The sequence below is a fragment of the Oreochromis aureus genome, linkage group 22, assembly GCF_013358895.1.
Source record: "Oreochromis aureus strain Israel breed Guangdong linkage group 22, ZZ_aureus, whole genome shotgun sequence".
NCBI lineage: Eukaryota > Metazoa > Chordata > Actinopteri > Cichliformes > Cichlidae > Oreochromis > Oreochromis aureus.
The window spans coordinates 37,476,232-37,495,518 of record NC_052962.1 but is presented as its reverse complement, the minus strand read 5'-3'; the positions used below and the strand labels follow the sequence as shown (position 1 = coordinate 37,495,518).

The window sequence follows — 19,287 nt, the reverse complement described above, 5'->3', positions numbered from 1 at the left end:
CAGTCAGACTGAAGAGAAACTGAACTGACTGCTGCAGCTGGAAGATACTGCAGAGACTGATACAGTTCACTGAGGACACACACACACACACACACACACACACACACACACACACACACACACGCAAAATAAAGTGATTCATCACAAATTTGTGTCCTACTGCTATTGCATACATGTTGTGTTCAACTTTCAAATATATATTTAACTAAAGATCAAACGTGGGCCATTAACAGATACCAGAATAAGTCTTCTTCATGACCTTTGACCTTAGAGCAAATCACTGAATCTATATCAAGATAAAATATTCTGAAGATAAAAATCTGAAAATGTTCCTGATCAGTGAGGGTCAAAATAAAAACAACACACCTGTGAATTTAAGATTTTACTGTAAACATATCATCAAACATGAACATGAGTGAAAAAACTGTTATTGAACTGAAGGTGTTTTCATTTTATTCATATTTTGTTCATATCATCATTCATTTAATCTTCTGCTTGTTCGTCAATGAAATTAAAACTTTGTACTTCAGATTCTTTCTAATCACTCCTTGTATTCGTTGACTCTCCTGTCTGTGAGTTCTCCTCAGAACAAACAGCTCATAAGAGACACTAAAGACTCTTTCTTCTTTAGACTTGCTTTGTAGTCTGGTGAGATTGTTTCCATGGCAACATTCATGTAACTTTGAACAAACATAAAAATAACCTGTACAATTTTAAAACTCCTTTTTCAGCTTTTGCCAAAATGCAGATCTCCTTAATGGTTCTTTCAGCCTGTGTTTTATTTTACCAGTGTAAAATAAAGACATCATGTTGGAGTGCAGCGTTGGCCTAAATTCTTGTAAATGAAAAATATATTCATCAAGTGCAGGTTTATAGATTTGAATGAAATAAAATGTCTGATTCAACCGAAATTCACTTTGCAAAACATCTTTATTACCTAAAACATGAATGTTGTCATTATGAGAAAGAAAATAACAGTTTTAGTCTTTATTTGTTCTTTAAAAAAGAAAGATGGAGAGACAGTTACAGAGTTGAGAATGAGAGCATTAAACCAGTATCAGGTTGAGTCAGGTCAGGACTGGGAACACTGGACTCTCCTCAGTGGCTCTGAGACCAGAGTCTGGCAGCCCTGGGTGGCCTCACAGGTCACAGAGCCCACCTTCATCCAGCGGTCTGCAGGGAGCCTCAGGGTGCTGCTCCAGCTGTAGAGGCCGTCATTCTGCAGCACCACGGGCTCCTGCTCTCCTCCCAGCTGATGCTGCCACTGCCATCCACCTTCCAGGACAGACTCCAGTCTGAGGGGAAGCCCTTGTTGGCCAGACATGTGATTGTTGCAGTCCCCTGCTGTAGCTCCTCACTGGAGGGGGCAACACTGTCAGGATGGGACGGGTATCACCTAGGAGACACCAATCAGCTTAGAGCACAGGGAGCACACAGCTGTCAATCAAACCACAGACAGTCGGACACCTTTACTGTAAGAGCTGATTTTCTCCGTTAAGAAGTTTCTGTCAGGTGTTTTTTCTGCTCCACCAGTCATTAACTCACACATTGTTTCACTTCCCTTTAAGAAAGCTCTCATGCATATCAGCACAGAGAGAATCATCACACAGTTTGACCTGAAATATGTTCAAACTACACTGGAAATAAAAGAAGCAGATGTGGCAACATTTACAAAACAAGTTTAAATTCATCAATATTGTACATGACTTATATTAAAATTAACTGGAAACAAATAAATAAGATATATATATTCAGTGACACATAATGCTCTTCATGTATATCTAAAGCATTTTTTTAAGTTCACATAAACTCAAACTAATTTCAAACAATACTTTACAGACTAAAGACATCAGAGATGATTTTTATATTTCTTTTGTTTGTTTTTTTCCAGTTTCAATTAGACTGAAATGTAGACATAACATTTTTCAGATCAGATTTGAATTACCCTCCATGACATAAGAGGATGATAAAAAATTCCAGCATCAAACTTGTTGCAAAGTTACATGATTTTCTCTCATTCAAAAATCAGAAAATTAATTGTTAAATCATCTGCAACAAAAAGATAGTATTTGACAGTTAAACAGAATAAACTTACTTCCAACATTCAGTCTGGTTCCTCCACCAAAAGTCCACCACAGTGATACAAACTCATTGAGCCGCCGTACAAAAACCTCTGACTGCAGAGAGACACGGCTCTCTGACTCTGAAACAAACAAACTCAACAAAATAATTCACTGTTTACACAGCAGCAATGACTCAGCTGATATGACTTCTTCAAATAACATCATACAATGTTAGTTTAAATATAGTTTGATCCATAAGTTTTTGGATGATGACACTTTCACAGTTTTACTCTGTACATCAACACAGTGGAATCTGAGTCAAACAATTATAATGTGACTGAAGTGCAGACCTTCAAGGCCCACAAAACTCTTTATGATTTAAAGGCATGAGGAGTTTTTTGAGTTTAGTTTTCTATCAGCTGTTTAGGAATCACAGTCATATTTACAGATTAGCCCCAATTTTGAGAGGCACATAATTAATTGGATAAACAAAGATAATTGTAAATATAATAATAATAATTTTAAATTCCTGGATAAAAATCCTTCAGACAATGACTACCTAAAGTCTTGAACCAGTGGAGGTCCCCACATGCTGTGTCCTCCCTCAAGATGCTCTACTAGGCCTTTACTGAAGCCATCTTTTTGGGGGGGTCATTATTCATTTGCACTGTGAAAGATTGTGAAGTGAGTGTTGCAGCACTTGGTTGAATGTGAGCAGAGAGTATAGCTGTGTACACTTCACATTTCACCCTGTTACCTCTATCAGCAGTAACATTATCAATAAACACTAGTGGCCCAGCTACACTGGCAGCCAAAAACATCAGTGCCATAACTTTGGCTCCACCATCTTTGACAGATGATGCGATTTGCTTCAGATCAGTTTTTCTCCTTTGTAATTTTCTCTTCCAATCATGCTGAAAAAACTTCATCTTGGAAATGTTCCTGATGTTTGAAATGTTTTACTGGCAAAGTCTAATCCAGCCTGTTGAGTTTGTAATCAGGTAGCGAAGGCGACGTCTGGGTTCAACACTTTATTTCAGGCTTTACAGCGGCACTCCATGTTGTTACCTCTCTCTACTTTCTTTTTCTCCCCTCTCTCTTACCCAGCCTCATTAGCGGCACCCCTGGTCTGACAGGGTAACAGCATGTAATAATTTGCCTCCTTTGTTATACAATGTAAAATCTAATTAGTTCCCAGAACTCAAAAAAATTATGGAAACTCATTGCCTCAAAAAAATTGAGTAAAGCTTAGCTAAAAATGACTAAGTTAGGACAACTTATTTACTTTGAGTACTCTGTACAAGCTCATTTGTTCCCAGAACTCAAAAAAATTGGATCAAGTTTACGTAAGATGACCAAGTTAGGGCAACTTACTCATTTTGAGTACACTGTACAGCCTTGTTAGTTCCCAGAACTCAAAAAAATTATGGAAACTCGTTGCCTCAGAAAAACTAAGTAAAGCTTACTTAAGATGACTGTTAGGACAACTTATACATTGCAAGTCTGCAGTATTAACAATAACTTGATATTTCTGACTGTACAATACTAATTGTTTACCTACTGACAAACATGTTAAGTTCAACTAAATGAAAAAACAATTTGTGGTAACCTGAATATGATTAAAAATAATTAACAACAATTTTTGTAATGATGTTAAAATCAGCCCAACTTTTATTTTCAAACACAACAAAGTATAACAGCCAACATACTGGACACTGTTCTGCTGAACAACAAACAATTATATTGCCATCACTGTTATAATCTTACAATGAAACAAAGTCTCAGATTTAATTATTCTGAAAATAAGTTTAGGCCTACCACAAGTTTGTTTTGTACTTACATTACTTATATAATCAAAGTAAAATATATTTATTGTTCTGTCACAAGTGCAGTCTCTGATTTAAACAACACATTTGTTTTCCATTCCAACACATGAGCTGGAATGTTGTATTATTTTAAGGATGGCTTGTTTCCAGTCCAGGCATTACTGCCTGAATGACTGTCATGGATCGAGGTGATCCAAATGTACACTGAAAAAAAGGGATTGGCCAACTCTTGGATTTACGTAAACATCTTGCGTGTATTTAACATAAGTGCCTCATGCTTTAAAGTTAAGTGTAACTATATAGTGTAGAAACTACATGATATGCAGAGAGGCTAGATTAAATTGTTCATATCATGTTCGAGTGAAGTAAGTCAATAACTTTCAGTCTCGTACGCTTTGGATCGTGGTTTCAGGAAAGCATCCATCTCAGTCAAATCGAGCAAATTGGGTGGTTGTTACATTAAAAAAGTCTAACTTGTAATTTAAACACAATAATATCATGTTTCTATAAACGTAATTAAATCATGAAGGATCTGTATGAAATTCAACAACTTAATTTGTTCTTGTTGAGATGACATGATACAATCTAGTAAGAGTGGTTAGTTGTTGAACTCATGAAATTCACAAGATCGCACGAGATGTCAAACTGCAGGAAAATCACTGGAGTTATAAGAGGCAGACAATTACACACACACCATGTGTATGCTATTGCTATTTATTGTGGTTTAACCTGTCAAGGACAAAACGTATAAAAAATTCTGCATCAAGCCTTGAAATCATAGCTTTCCTACTTTTGTTAAGTCTGGATTGTTGGCATGGTGGTTAGTGCTGTTGCTTCACAGTAAGAAGATTCTGGGTTCAAATCCACAGTCTGGCTAGTTTGCACTGGTTTCTCTCTGGGTATTCTAGTTTCTTCCCACAGTTAAAAGTCATGCAGTTGTTAGAGCTAGGTTAATTGGTGATTCTAAATTACCTGTCAATGTAAGTGCAAATGGTTGTTTGTGGTAGACTTATGAGCTGTCCAGGGTGTACCCTGCCTTGTAACCTATCACTTCAGGGTTATTTCCCAGCCCCCCTGCAACCAGGATAAAGATAGGAGGATGGTAGTAGTTGTACATCCATTGAATTTTTATGGTAACCAGGATCTAGACTTTGTTGAACATTATATAATATGAAGAGAACATGTAGTATTTAAGTGACCAAGTAGTACTGGGGTAAAAGTTATTGAATAGTGTTGAAATAAAATGACAAAATTGTGAAGGATTAAAATATTCCAAGAGCTCAGCTTACTTCATCTAAACGTTTCAATCGCGTTTTATGAACACAAAATGCACAGGTTTATTGAATATGAAAAAGTTGTGTTGATTGAACTCAATTGTTTAAGTTTCTGCCAAAGCAAAACATTTGTGTGCAACCGATGTCCACTATTGAATCAAGTAAATCCAACATGGCCTTTTTTTCAGTGTAGGTGCAGAAGAAAGTCTTTAACTTCCCTTAAGTACAGTGGCAGTGGATGTAGGTTGGAGATGCAATGAGCTTGAACCTGCAGGCAACCATCTTCACTGAACACACCATCTGTGACGGAGGACTCATCTCTCCTGTTGTCCTGCAAGCAAACAATCATATTTTTTGGAACATGAACTTAATTGCTTTCTTAAAACATTTTTTTCTGCATTTGGTATAAAACAGACTCCAATTTAGACGATCTCAGGCTCCCTCCCCACCGGAGAGGTGACATTCAATGTCCCAATTGTCAGTCTGGATAGCCGTGACCACCACCCGACACACAATAATGTCATGAAAGCATCATTTTAAAAAAGGGCTATGCAAACATGGCCAATAACTTTCATTCTAATGATGTGCAAAATGATTTTGGGCACAAAACAGATTTTGCTGTTAGAAAACTTGCAGACTTCACTATATACAGTGTAGACCCTCTAAACTAAGTTTGGGGGATGTGATCTTTCAAGAAATGCAGACCAAACTGTTGTTGTTTGTTTACTTACACAGCATGTCTTGTAGAATTAACTGGAGTCACCAGCAACAGCATAGTGCAGTCATATCTCAAGTCTAATAACAGAAGACAGGAAAAGATCAGTGAAGAAACAACTTCCCCAAACCAAAGCACAAATAAAACAATAAGTAAAACAGGCTGATCTAAAGTATGATTAAAGTTCAGCCTGATTAATATAAATGTCACTGACAGTTGCTAATATATTGGAAAACCAAAATACTTACTGATGTCTTTCTGTCCAACAACAGGAGTGCTGGTCCCGAGCCTCAAAGACAGTAAGAAGCAAGCAGAGGAAGAAAAAACAGAACATTTTTCAGAAACTGATTTGATCCTTAATGACTGTGCAATCATTGTAACATAGAGTTTGCTTATGTTGTTAAATAAAGGCTAGATTTGACATTAATAGATACCACAGATGTTCAAAAGCTGCCACAAAGCATGAAAAAAAATAGACATCTCCGAAAACGTCGGAGCATTTTTGCAAATATGTGATGTCTTGATAAATCGAGCAGATATTTGAACTTTACACAGCTACATTCTCGCCTGAAAATATCTTAAAAGTTTATTTTGTGACCCAGCGGCAGCAGCAACGCTAGGCTAACACTAACTAGCTAGCAAGATTTTAAACCTGGTGCTAAACTAAGAGAAGCCACAAAATCAGTTTGAATAAGAGTAAAGTGTCTGTGAAGGTTCTCATTCATCCAGGTCATCGTAGTCAAAGGAGTTTGCAAAGAAAAGCATCTGGACTTCTTTAAGTTGCTTGAAGACGTTTCACCTCTCATCCGAGAAGCTTCTTCAGTTCTAAGGTCAAATGGCAGAGAGTCCCAGATTTAAACCCAGTGGGAGTATCCCCCCAAGGAGGGACAAAGGACCCCCTGGTGATCCTCTAATCACATGCGCCAAGGTGTGAAAGCGGGTGTGGGACCTAATCAGCCAAGGTTTCGGGTGAGCTCATTGTGAAACCTGGCCCCACCTTGTCTCTTGAATAAGAGTAAACATTTACTCACCAAGTCAGTGTATCAGGTAAAGATCCACAGCAATGACAACAATAATATCTTGAGCTGACGCTGTAACTCAGTGTTACTTTGGTTATCTGATATTCAGTATATATGTATATATCTATATTGGGTGTTCAGTTATAAAATGTTCTTTAATGATTTTGAGTTTTTTTATTGCTATTGGTTTGTGGCTGCTTTACGACAGTCGACTGTGATAGTACATCCTAGCGGGAGGGGCTATGAGCTCACATGGCTTGTAGCTGTGCCAGAGAGCAAGCTTGGGTGAGCTAGCGGGGAATATCTCCTTCTGCAGTAGCCTTAAAAAAAGACTATTGTTCGTTCTCCTGCCAGACGCCTTGCTGCTGTGCTGCCTTACTGCTGTGCTGCCTGGTTGTCGGGCTGTCTCGCGGGTGCCATTAAGGATCGGCGGCTGCCATTCATTCATCCATCCGGACCTCGATTATTTGGACCGAAGTACTCACACACACGCCCGCACTCAGTGCCATACACTCTCTTTATTTTGCTGGCCAGCTAACACCATTGTTTTATTTTCTTGTTGCATTCGCAAAGACTATCCAAAGACATTTTGGTTATTGTCAAATAGACACTCTCTGATTACAGACTGAGGAGGTTGTGGTGTTACAACCCCAGGACTGAGAAAAAAAGACTCTTTACACAATATATTCACTTGCCACCTGGTTAGAAGTGGCCATTGATGAAAATATATTTTACTTCCTCTTGTCTTTGTTTGTATTGTATCCCAGGGAAGTTCTAAGTTGTTCAGGTTGAAACATTTGCACTTAGAGTCGGTTAAGTTTCCTTTGATGTATTAGTATCAAGCTAATGTTTAAGAATGTATGTTAAGGACGGATGTGCTCCAGTCCATCAAAACTTTAAAGTGCTGGACACCGATGGTAAATTGCCATCAGACCCTAAATAAATTGTCCTCTGCTGTTATCCAAATTGCTTCACTCATTCTTTGGTGAGTAGACGTATTGGTTACAACGCTTCTCCAGGTTTGCTCAACATATTCCATAAAAAATGCACCGTGAACATGCGGACTGATCCGGGAGGGAGGAGGACGGTAGTGACGTGGCATTTTCAAAACACATCTTTCATCCTTCCGCACTGACAAGCAAAACTTCCAGCTTACTTAGTTTTTCTAAGTTAAGACAACTCAAATAAATGGAGTTTATCAGCGTTTTTGCATAAAAAGTACTGGTAACTTATTTAAATTGAGTTCTAATAACAAATTGATAAAAATTTAGTTCAGCCTATTTAATATTTTTAATTAAACACAATGTCTTGATGCATTCTCAATCATCCAGGAAAGTAAATCTCCAAAAGTTGAATCTGTTCATCTGGACGTAGCGTTTTGTGGGAGAAACGTTTCGTCACTCATCCAAGTGACTTCTTCAGTCTCAGCTGACTGCAGGTTTCCCCAAACCTTATGACTGAAACCAGCCCACTGAAGGAACAATGGGCTGTGAGGTCAGTTCCTTAATCATAATTATGCAAATTCCCATGACCATTGATCAACAATCACTGACCAAAACCCACTGATCAAAGAACACTGATCAATGGCCATGAGTACCATTCACAGAGAGTTGGGGAATGGCTGCAATCACAGCATTGTAAGATGGCAAAAGATGAACTTTTGGAGATTTACTTTCCTGGATGATTGAGAATGCATCAAGACGTTTTAACCCACTTTGGCAAGGACTGCCTAAAGCTTGTACGTCAGTATGAGCAAACAGCACGTAAGATGGCGGACTACAGGAACCACCTGAGATTCAGCCTCAGATGCCGACAAAACAGGATTACTCCTAAAAGTCTGCAAATGAGCTCTTCAGTTAAAGGCTTCCGGGCAACAAAAATCCTCCAGAAGGCACAGCATCAGTTGCTTAATGAACGGGTGAGGCAGACAAATTTTACCATCGACATGCTAAAATCTCAAGAGGAGCGGATCCGACAGAGACTGACAATACTTTTAGATGAGAATACTCTTAAAAAGGTGTTTGACTTCACTGAGAAGGCTCGTCTAGCACAGCACAAGAAGTCTAAGACCAGGCAACAAAGGAAGTTTGACTTACTTTTTGTACGTCGGAAACCACCACAAAATACGGAGAGTGTCCTCAGTGGCCAGAAGAGACAAGGATGCGACATGGAGGATGTGGACAAGTGGGTGAAGAATTTGTCTGACAGACAGCTCACCCAAACAGAGAAAAACATCCTTGCTAAAGGGTTGAATTTTGCCGTCACACCGAGACAAATCCCTCTAGTGGAGCTGATCACAGGCACAGAAACAGCAATTCGTAACAACAATATTGCAGAAGTGGAAGCAGAGCAACTACGGACGAAAGTTTCGCCTGTCTCAGCAATGCAAAGCCCCAGCATCCAACATCACCATGGAGGAGAGCAAGGCACTCACATCACTTAGTGATGACAACAACATTATCATCCTTCCGGCAGACAAGGGTAGGTGCACAGTATTGCTTAACCAGAAAGACTATCATGAGAAGATTTTGTCACTACTCAGTGATGAAAATACTTATGAGCCCCTGAAACGAGACCCAGGAAGTGGCTACAGGAAGAGGGTCATAGACTGTCTGAAGCAGTTAGAACAAGACAAGGCTATCGACCGGACCTCATACCACAGGCTGTACCCAGGGAGTCTACACCAAGTCTGTATGGTTTACCGAAAATACATAAGCAGGGTGCACCTTTAAGACCAATTGTCTGCATGATCAACTCGGTCACCTATAACATCTCCAAGTTTCTGGCTTCGATCCCCAACCCGCTGGTGGGCAGCTCTGAACACCACATCCAGAACACCCTGGATTTTGTTGAGAAGGTGAGAGATGTCATTATGGAGGCAGATGAAACCATGGTCTCGTGCGACGTTACATCTCTCTTCACTTGCATCCCGTCACGGAAGCGTTGGAGGTAGTCCGTAAGAGATTACAGGATGACACCAACCTCAGCAGCAGGACCACTCTCAGCATCGACCAAGTGTGTTTGCTTTTGGAACTGTGTCTTCATTCCACCTACTTCACATACAAGGATCAGTTCTACAGGCAGAAACATGGGTGTGCCATGGGCTCCCCAGTTTCACCCATCGTGGCCAATTTGTACATGGAAGAAGTGGAAAAGAGGGCGTTGCTATCCTACCCTGGAACACCACCAAGCCATTGGTTCAGATATGTGGATGACACCTGGGTGAAAATCAAATCTCAGGACGTACTACATTTCACGGATCACATTAACTCGGTGGACCAACACATCAAATTCACCAGGAGGATATGAAAAGTGGCAGGTTAGCCTTCTTAGACTGTGAGATTTCCATCAGTAATGGGGACATCTAAAAGCTGACGTGTACCGGAAACCCACGCATACGGATCAGTATCTAAGGTTTGACTCTCATCATCCACTGGAGCACAAACTGGGTGTCATCAGGACGCTACAACACAGAGCGAACACCATCCCCACTGACACAGCGGCCAGGGAGGCAGAAGAACAGCACATCAAGAAGGCCCTGTGGTTATCCCAGCTGGACTTTTGTCAAAGCTGGGAAGGCACCTAAAGAAAGCTCCAGCCGATCCAGGAGAGAAGGACAACCGCTGCCCAGGCGAAAACCTGTAGTGATCCCATATGTGTCAGGAGTATCGGAACAGTTGAGATGCATTTTTTCTAAACACCGGGTCTCTGTGGCTTTTAAACCCCAAAATACGCTGCGCCAAAAAACTGGTCCACCCCAAGGATCGGGTCCCCCGACACAAACAGAGTAACATAGTGTACGCTGTTAAGTGCCAGGAGGATTGCCAGGATTTATACATCGGGGAAACCAAACAACCTCTAGCGAAGAAGAGCAACCTCATCAGGCCAGGACTCTGCAGTTTATTTACACCTACAGGCCAGTGGACGCTCTTTCAATGATGAGGATGTACACATCCTGGACAGGGAAGAACGCTGGTTTGAGCGCGGAGTCAAGGAGGCCATTTACGTGAAAAGGGAAAGACCATCTCTGAATCGAGGAGGGGGCCTAAGGGTACATCTGTCACCATCTTACAATGCTGTGATTGCAGCCATTCCCCAACTCTCTGTGAATGGTACTCATGGCCATTGATCAGTGTTCTTTGATCAGTGGGTTTTGGTCAGTGATTGTTGATCAATGGTCATGGGAATTTGCATAATTATGATTAAGGAACTGACCTCACAGCCCATTGTTCCTTCAGTGGGCTGGTTTCAGTCATTATGCAAATGTACTGTTTATAAGGTTTGGGGAAACCTGCAGTCAGCTGAGACTGAAGAAGTCACTTGGATGAGTGACGAAACGTTTCTCCCACAAAACGCTACGTCCAGATGAACAGATTCAACTTTTGGAGAATTAAACACAATATTACATTTTACAGTGTAGAACCTTGAACACACAACACAGTCTTCCAGTTCTTGAGGGTAACTTGACAGTAATAAAGTTTTTTTTTTTTTTTTTATCTCATGCTGATACATGCAAGCTGATCTCTTGAACTCAAAATACTTTATCTTTTTAATTTACCTTGGCATATTGAGGAAACAATCTTGTATCTCTATGAAATGGGCTGTAGTAGACAGTCGTTCAATTACTTTGCACCATTTTCCAGCATCCAGTGTTTATTTCAGAATCCAGGTATCCTCTGTTTCCATTTGAAATGGTAGTTAAGACCTTCAATAATCAATAGCTCTTCTGTGTTGTTTTAAGTGCAGTACTGTACAAATGGCTGGTGAAATTCTCCAAAAGCTTTGCTGTTTTCAACATAATGTGTAATAACAACCTCATTACAATATATCCATACTTTATAATTTGTCATACCAACAGTAATCTGGGTTGCCACTCTGATCAAAGAACACTTGTTGGAAATTTAAGCATTTGCTTCAAACGTCATTAATTTATCATCTCATAGCCAATGTTCCCTCTAATTTTTCACGTGTCTGAGCGAACACACAAACTCCCTGAGCGATCCCTTGGACGACTGTGAGCGACATCAGACGTGTGCACTGTGGTCACGCCAGCATCTAATCCATCCAAGTTACATGGTTTATTAAAATAATCAAATTACAGCATTTACATTTATGTTAAATTACTTTTAATTAACTGCTTTAGCCCACTTACAATGAAAATGTAAAATAAATCTAGTTATTGACCTGTGTAGTATGTTAACACTATTGTAAGTAAAAATAACTTGAACTCCAATTTTGAAAACACAACTTTCTTTCTTTTTAAAAAAAGCTCTGACTTGTATTATGAGTCTGTGGTCTGGGAGAGCATCCTGTAGTCCTCTATAGTATATAATGACCAATGCTGGGCAATTAATCATATAGTTACTTCTTCAAAAAAGTAACTCAGTTTTGCAAACAACAAAGATTTTTGCAGCTATTTTTTTAAATGCAGCCAAGGCGTTTTTAAATAAACGTTTCAAACTATTTACAGAACAATCAGCTGTTCTGCATCAAATCTGATGCCACACAAATTATTTGTGCCACTGCAAAAAATAATTTCTGTCCACTATGAGATAAAGGAGAACAACAGCCTGATATCTGCAGGCCTGACAACAGGAGATGTATCACTGCTGTAACACCTGTAACATTCAGCAGCCGCCTCATTGTTCTGACACACAACAAAACTACACTACACACTAACTACACAAGATTTGCGCTAAACGTGGCAAATCTCGCACATCTCTAAGCACCGCCGTCACTCCTAAAACTTCCCCCCGTTTCTTAACAACTAGATGCCACGTTGCCATATGATTTTTTTGATTGGTCGACATGATACATTTTTGGACGAATAGGAAAGGGAGAGGGGGTGGGGTTTGTTCTTGCTCACAGGCGGACAGTGTTTTCGAGCCTTTTTTCTTATAAAAGGCCGTTTTTACCCGCAGTAAATATAAACAACGACTGTATTCAGGAAGAAAACCAAACATTGCAGATATTTTTTATCATAACTCTGGTTTTACGTGGCCGATCAACACAATTTAAAAACTGGTATAAAGTCCACACTTTTTCCGTCAGTTGTTCCGTCTGTCCTGCTCACATCTCCAATGGTTGTACACGTTGTCATTAACGGGGCTTCACTCCACATCAGCCACGCCGCTTTGCTAGCTAAAACACCGGTGTCAGCACATAAGGACGCTGTCATAGCCTGTTAACGACGTTGATTAGCTGCGTATATACGAATGTGAATCGCATCATTGGCTGGACTATGGGATAAGGTGGCATCGTTCTAATCCCATACGGGAGCAGCCAGTCACTTACTGACTAACACTGCAAAACAGAATTGTTAAAGTATTAATTTTAATTTCAAAGCAGGTTAGAATTTTTTTTGTGCGCAACGCAGATTTTCTGTGCGCAGAGACCGTGCCAGCAGTGCGCAATTGCGCACGTGCGCAGCTTAGAGGGAACATTGCTCATAGCATATGGCTATTTTTCTCTCTGTGGATCAATCTTCTGACAGACGTTTTCCTAGAAATAACTCCATTACATAAGCTGTCTGATTTGTTGTACTTAAAATAAAAATATTTAAATGCTTTCATTCTGTCACGGACCCGGCTCTGGAGGACTCGGGGGTCCGTGAGCAGGATGGACCGTTATTATCATTATTATTATTATCATTGGTATTGTTGTTGTTATTTGGGGATGTGTGTCTTTCTGCACTATGCTGTGTTGTTCTGTGTTCCACTCATTATATGTAGAGGCAGGGTGCGGGTGTGTGGGTGTGTACATGTGTGGCTGGAGGATGGAGAACAGCCACATGCGGGCCTGATGGGTGTGGCCCGGCAGGAGGACCGGCCACACCTGAAGTTCCTGCCACACACCTGTTGGTGATCAGGGCTCGTCGGGGGAGCTACTTAGGAGAGTGTTGGAGCGCCTACCGGCGCGGGATCATTAAGCTAAGACGCCAAGTCAGTGTGTGTAGTATTAGGAAGTGCGGATCGTGTGTGCGCGCAGGGTCAGTGTTTTATGGCTGCTTCTGTTATTGTCCTGCAGGTGGAACGAGGGACCAGAAGGGCAGCACGCACAGGGTGTGCAGAAACACAACTGCCGGGAGCACGAGCACGGACGTCGGAGGGGAACACACACACGGGAGTCTAGGGAGCAAAGGGGATTTATTGTGCATCTGTTACCTCACTGTAAATAAACGGACTGTCTACACAGAGCTCCGCGCCTGGGTCCTCCTTTTCCCCACATCCCCACGGCTTGCCCTGGCATACCGTGACACATTCAATGAAGGCAGATGTTTTTGTGTTATTTATTTTAAAGAACTCAACTATTTTTTATCCCAGATAATCTATAAATTCTTCCTCTTTTACCAACTCTACATCATTATAAATTAAACAACATAATATATGTTTTCAATCAAAATACTTGTCACGGCCCTGGGTCTGTGATCAAGTGTTTTGTGTTTAATTTATATTTCTTGATGATTGTGATTCATGGTTTTAGTTCTCTTGATGTTATATTTTTTGTTCTAGCTTCTAGTTTCAGTCACTGTGTCTTCCATGTATTCCATGTTTCATATCCAGTCAGTCTCGTCTCCACCTGCTGTGTCCCTGGCAGCTCTGGAGAGTCTATCCAGCCATCAGCTCCACCTACTACACAACCACCAGGACATCCATCTGTGGCACCTACGCCGCAGGTGGCGTGGCTTCTTTATGTGTTTGTTATGACATGCATAGGTTCTTTCTCTTCAGCACCCTCTTCTGGTCATAGTGGGAATACTCACAAGCTTATATTTTGGTGGGGTTTTTCTGTGTTCCTGTGGGTAGAGGAAACAGGAAGCTGGTCACATACATTCATACTCCAATGGATGCATCAGATATCAACCTAGGGTCTAAGGATATTTGGTATGCACACTGGAGCAGTAAAGGGTTGAACCACTAACCTTCCAATTAGTAGGAAGCCTGGTTCTGCTGGAGGTTTCTTCCTGTTAAAAGGGAGTTTTTCTTTCCCACTGTCGAAGTGGCCAAAGCGCTTTCTCATAGGGGGTCATATGATTGTTGGGGTTTTGTGTTACTGTAGTGTTTAAAATATAATAATAAGAACTCTGATTATGAAAGTTTGGGCTTTGATATATTATTTATAATAAAACATATATAATATGTAATATATGTAATGTAATATACAATAAACATATAATAAAACTGTTCATTAGTAGACTGCTGTCAGTGAACTGATGGCAGCTCTATCCCAACCGCTTGTGTTTATTAAAAGGTGTTAGCCTTCTGCTCATCGTGTTTGTAGATTTTGTTAATTAAATTTCCATAACAATAACAAAGCAATACAACTATTTAAAGGGCATTTCTGCTTCCACCTTCTTGTATTCATATCTTTCTCTCTGCCCTGGCTGTACTTGTGTCTACATGGAAATTCTTCATCTTCAACTCTCTACTGATGAGGAACTTTCCAAATAAACAGGAACTAACAAAAAGATAAATTAAGAAAGTGAGAGGAATACACTAAACAAGATGACAGAGTGGATCAGAGAAATGGAAACACTGGGGAGCACCGGGACAGCAAAGACACCGAAGCACGAATAAAAGTACAACTCTGGAAGTATGAAAAACACATCACTGATCTCTTGTCACAATACAAAATGATTAAAGACCACAAGATAAAACAAGTATTTTACTTCATTTAAACCATGAAGAATTAAATGTGTTTTTACCCCTGGGGTAGACCACAAGCAATGTCCATACAAAAGGAGAAATACCATTTCATTTCACAAACTGCTTCCTGTCTCTTAAATAACCCCTAAGCAAATATAAAACTATTACCCTAACACCATAATGTTCCAATTTTCTTATTAATATATATGATGGTCTCTTGTGTCCAAAGCCTTTCTTAAGTGTATGAATAACCCATTCACATATTGTTTTTTGTCTATGGAGTTTGGGGTGTATTCCATTCATTCTAATAGTGCCAATGATGGTGATCTGCCAGATCTGAACCCGTACTGACTCTTGGTGAGTATGTTAGTGATGACATCACCTGGTATCTTCAGAAACCTGCAGAAGCTCCTAAACTGCAGATTGATGATGCTACCACCTGCAAATCTACAGTTTGTGATTATTTAAGTGGGAGTCAGTCTGGAACTGACTTCACTTTGACCATCAGTGAAGTTCAGCATGAAAGTGCAGGAGTTTATTACTGTCAGCAGGAGTACAGCCGTCTGTTCACATGTGAGGAACACTGTGAGAAAACACTTTTGGTTATTTAAACTTTTGTCTTTGAGGAACGACAAATGAAAAATGATCAAAAGTCTGAATTTTAATAATTTGTTTTTCTTTTCAGAAGAGTGACCTTGTGTGACACTATGGATAATATTCATTACAGCTGATCAATTACTATTGACAATAATAAATAAGTAAGCCTTTCTGTTACACACTGAATGACTGACAGCTGATCATTCAGTTATGAGTCACCTATATAATTTCCTAAATTAGCCATTGGGCCAACAAATTTATATCTAAATAATTGGTATCAAATCAAAATAATAAAAAAAATATTGATGGTGACACACTTTCTATTTCAATCTGTGATCTTATCTGACAGGATTCTGGAGAGGCTGGAGCTTTTCCCAGCTGTCCCAGGGTGAGGGGCAGGTTACACATTAACTTCATCATCCATATGGAAATTGCAAAGTAAATGTTGGGTAATTTTAAATATTGATTATTAAGAAACAAAGCAAAAACAGAAAAGACATTAATTCAGACAAAGATTTCAGATAGAAAAAGCACGAAGGATTTCATTGTGTCAGTCAGATGATTTCCATAGAGAGGCACTTTGCATCAGCAGCACCATGCTCCAGTGCTCTGGGAGAGTTTATAGTCCTGAGAGTTGAACACTGGATGACTGACAGCTGTCCTTCATCACAACAGAAGCCACAGAAATCCTCCTCATCAAAAACATGACTTTGATCTGCGTCCTCATCTGGACTCTCCTCTGCTGCTGCTTCACAGGTAAAGTCCAGAGAATCAAACTCCTCTCCTCTATCAACATCTGTCCCTCTGAAATGAAGCCCACAAAACCATGAAGCTGCTTTTTATGTTTTGTCTCTGTATCCTCAGAGTCCAGAGGACAGATCACAGTGACTCAGCCTGGAGCAGTGAGCTCTGCTGTGGGAGGAACTGTGAACATCAAGTGTAGGACCAGTCAGAATGTTCTTGTTTATAGCAACAATCACCGTTTAGCCTGGTACCAACAGAAAGATGGAGTTCTTAAAATGCTCATTTACCATGCTAGCACTCGACAATCAGGGATTCCAGCTCGTTTTACAGGCAGTGGATCAAACTCTGACTTCACTCTGACCATCAGTGGAGTCCAGGCTGAAGATGCAGCAGTTTATTACTGTCTGAGTCTTCACTATATAAACAGTCAGTATGTGTTCACACAGTGAAAAACAGTCGTACAAAAACCTCCCTCAGTCAGACTGAACAGAAACTGAACTGACTGCTGCAGCTGGAAGATACTGCAGAGACTGATACAGTTCACTGAGGACACACACACACACACACACACACACACACACACACACACACACACACACACACATTTTTTAAAGATTGAAAAGAAAACATTACATCACTCAGAAAATTAAAATGATTATTAAATCAAAGTCAGCATTGTCAGTGACTCAGTACAATAAATCCCTATGACAGTAGCAATCTCAGCTTCCAACTAAAATATTGTGTTCAAACCAGTAAATTAATTAAATTTCCCTCTTTCTCACGATTTTTTCACTTTTCTAGTCTTGTTTCAGTGATACTATAATTGTGTTTTGACTTAAAAAAAAACCTAGTGTTGATTACGGCTGACCTGGACTAGAGACAGAATCAGAATCAATCAACCGAACATCCCATCAGGTCACTTGTGAACATGATAAAATGTCCACTTAATCATAAACTTAATTCAGTAATGGAGTTGTACTTCTGGAGTAAGTAAGTTTTCTCTCAGGATGTTAGGCTGCCCGTAAACATGTTCTCTTGTCATTTTCTTATGAATCTGTGTTTTGTTGAATGTTCTTAATTAAGGTAAGGCCCATTTTCCTGTTACCAACTTCCACCACAAGGTGGCAGCATCATAAAGAACAGCAGTTACTACTTCCATATTTCACCAAGTGCATCTTGGTCTATGGCAGGGGTGTCCAACTCCAGACCTCGAGGGCCGGTGTCCTGCAGGTTTTACATGTGTCCTTGATCCAACACAGCTTATTTAAATCACTAAATTACGTCCTCAACATATCTTGAAGTTCTCCAGAGGCCTGTAATGAACTAATCATTTGATTCAGGTGTGCTGACCCAGGGTGAGATCTGAAACCTGCACGACACTGGCCCTCAAGGCCTGGAGTTGGACATCACTGGTATATGGTTCTGTGTATTTGCTGTTGTGTGTTGTTGTGTTTTGTGACTGATAAACACACACACACACACACACACACACACACTTTTAGAGAGTTTAAATTTTTCTGCTTTAAACATAAATTATCATAAAAACATTTATTCCTCTCTTTACTGTCTGCAGTATCACATTCAGGTTAGCTGGAATGAACACAGGGAGGATTTCATTCTTCGTTGTGAATAATATGCTGAAATATTTAGAGTAAACTCTGCAAACACCATGTGTTGAGAAAAATAATGTAGTGATTTAAAATTTAGGACTGTTTACTGTATTTGAATAGCTATGATTGATAAAAAAAAAATGAAAACATTCACCCAATTACTTTTACAGCTGACCTGGTTATTTTGGTGCATGAAATATTTAATATTGTAAATGATGATGACTTCTCATGTTTTTACTTTTATCATGAATAATCATCCCGATGAAGACTCTTAAAACGCCATCTGTTATTCCAGGACAAACTGCTAATTCATGAAGCTAATTTCCATCACTCTGGTGTTTCTGATCATTTTACTGGTAGCTGGTCTGGGACTGACGTCACTCTGATCATCAGTTCAGAGTTCAGAATTAAGATGCAGTGGTTTGTTACTGTTAGCAGTGTTTAAGTTTGTTGTTCATACAAAACCCTCACACAGCTGGAGAGGAACTGATCTGAGAGCTGCAGTAAAACTGAAGACCAGCAAGATATAAACAATAGTTTTATTTGAAATGTTGTGGAATTTTGTAAATAAATTCTGCAACACAGAAAGAGCTGTGGTCAAGCTATTTATTACTGCGAGCAGGAGAGCCAACACACACAGTCATGCCAGTCCAGTCAGTCCCCTCACATCTGTCATTGCTGATAGTGGAGCCTCTCGTGCACATATTTGAGTATCCACTGACAGCAATATGACATCATATCGAAAAAGAAAAAGAAAATAATTCTGCATGATTTTGGAATGGATTGAATCACTA

General features: G+C 39.9%; 1 long non-coding RNA gene and 1 pseudogene across 1 annotated transcript; one reads left to right on the top strand and one right to left on the bottom strand.

Moving 5' to 3' along the window:
* Positions 1 to 911: 911 nt before the first annotated feature.
* Positions 912 to 2,170, bottom strand: LOC116319568. Its single transcript, XR_005609961.1, has 2 exons — positions 2,096 to 2,170; positions 912 to 1,396 (listed from the first exon to the last, which is right to left on the bottom strand). It is a non-coding gene; the product is annotated as an uncharacterized LOC116319568 (long non-coding RNA).
* Positions 2,171 to 8,581: 6,411 nt separating this feature from the next.
* Positions 8,582 to 16,531, top strand: LOC120435591 (annotated as a pseudogene).
* The last annotated feature ends 2,756 nt before the right edge of the window (positions 16,532 to 19,287 follow it).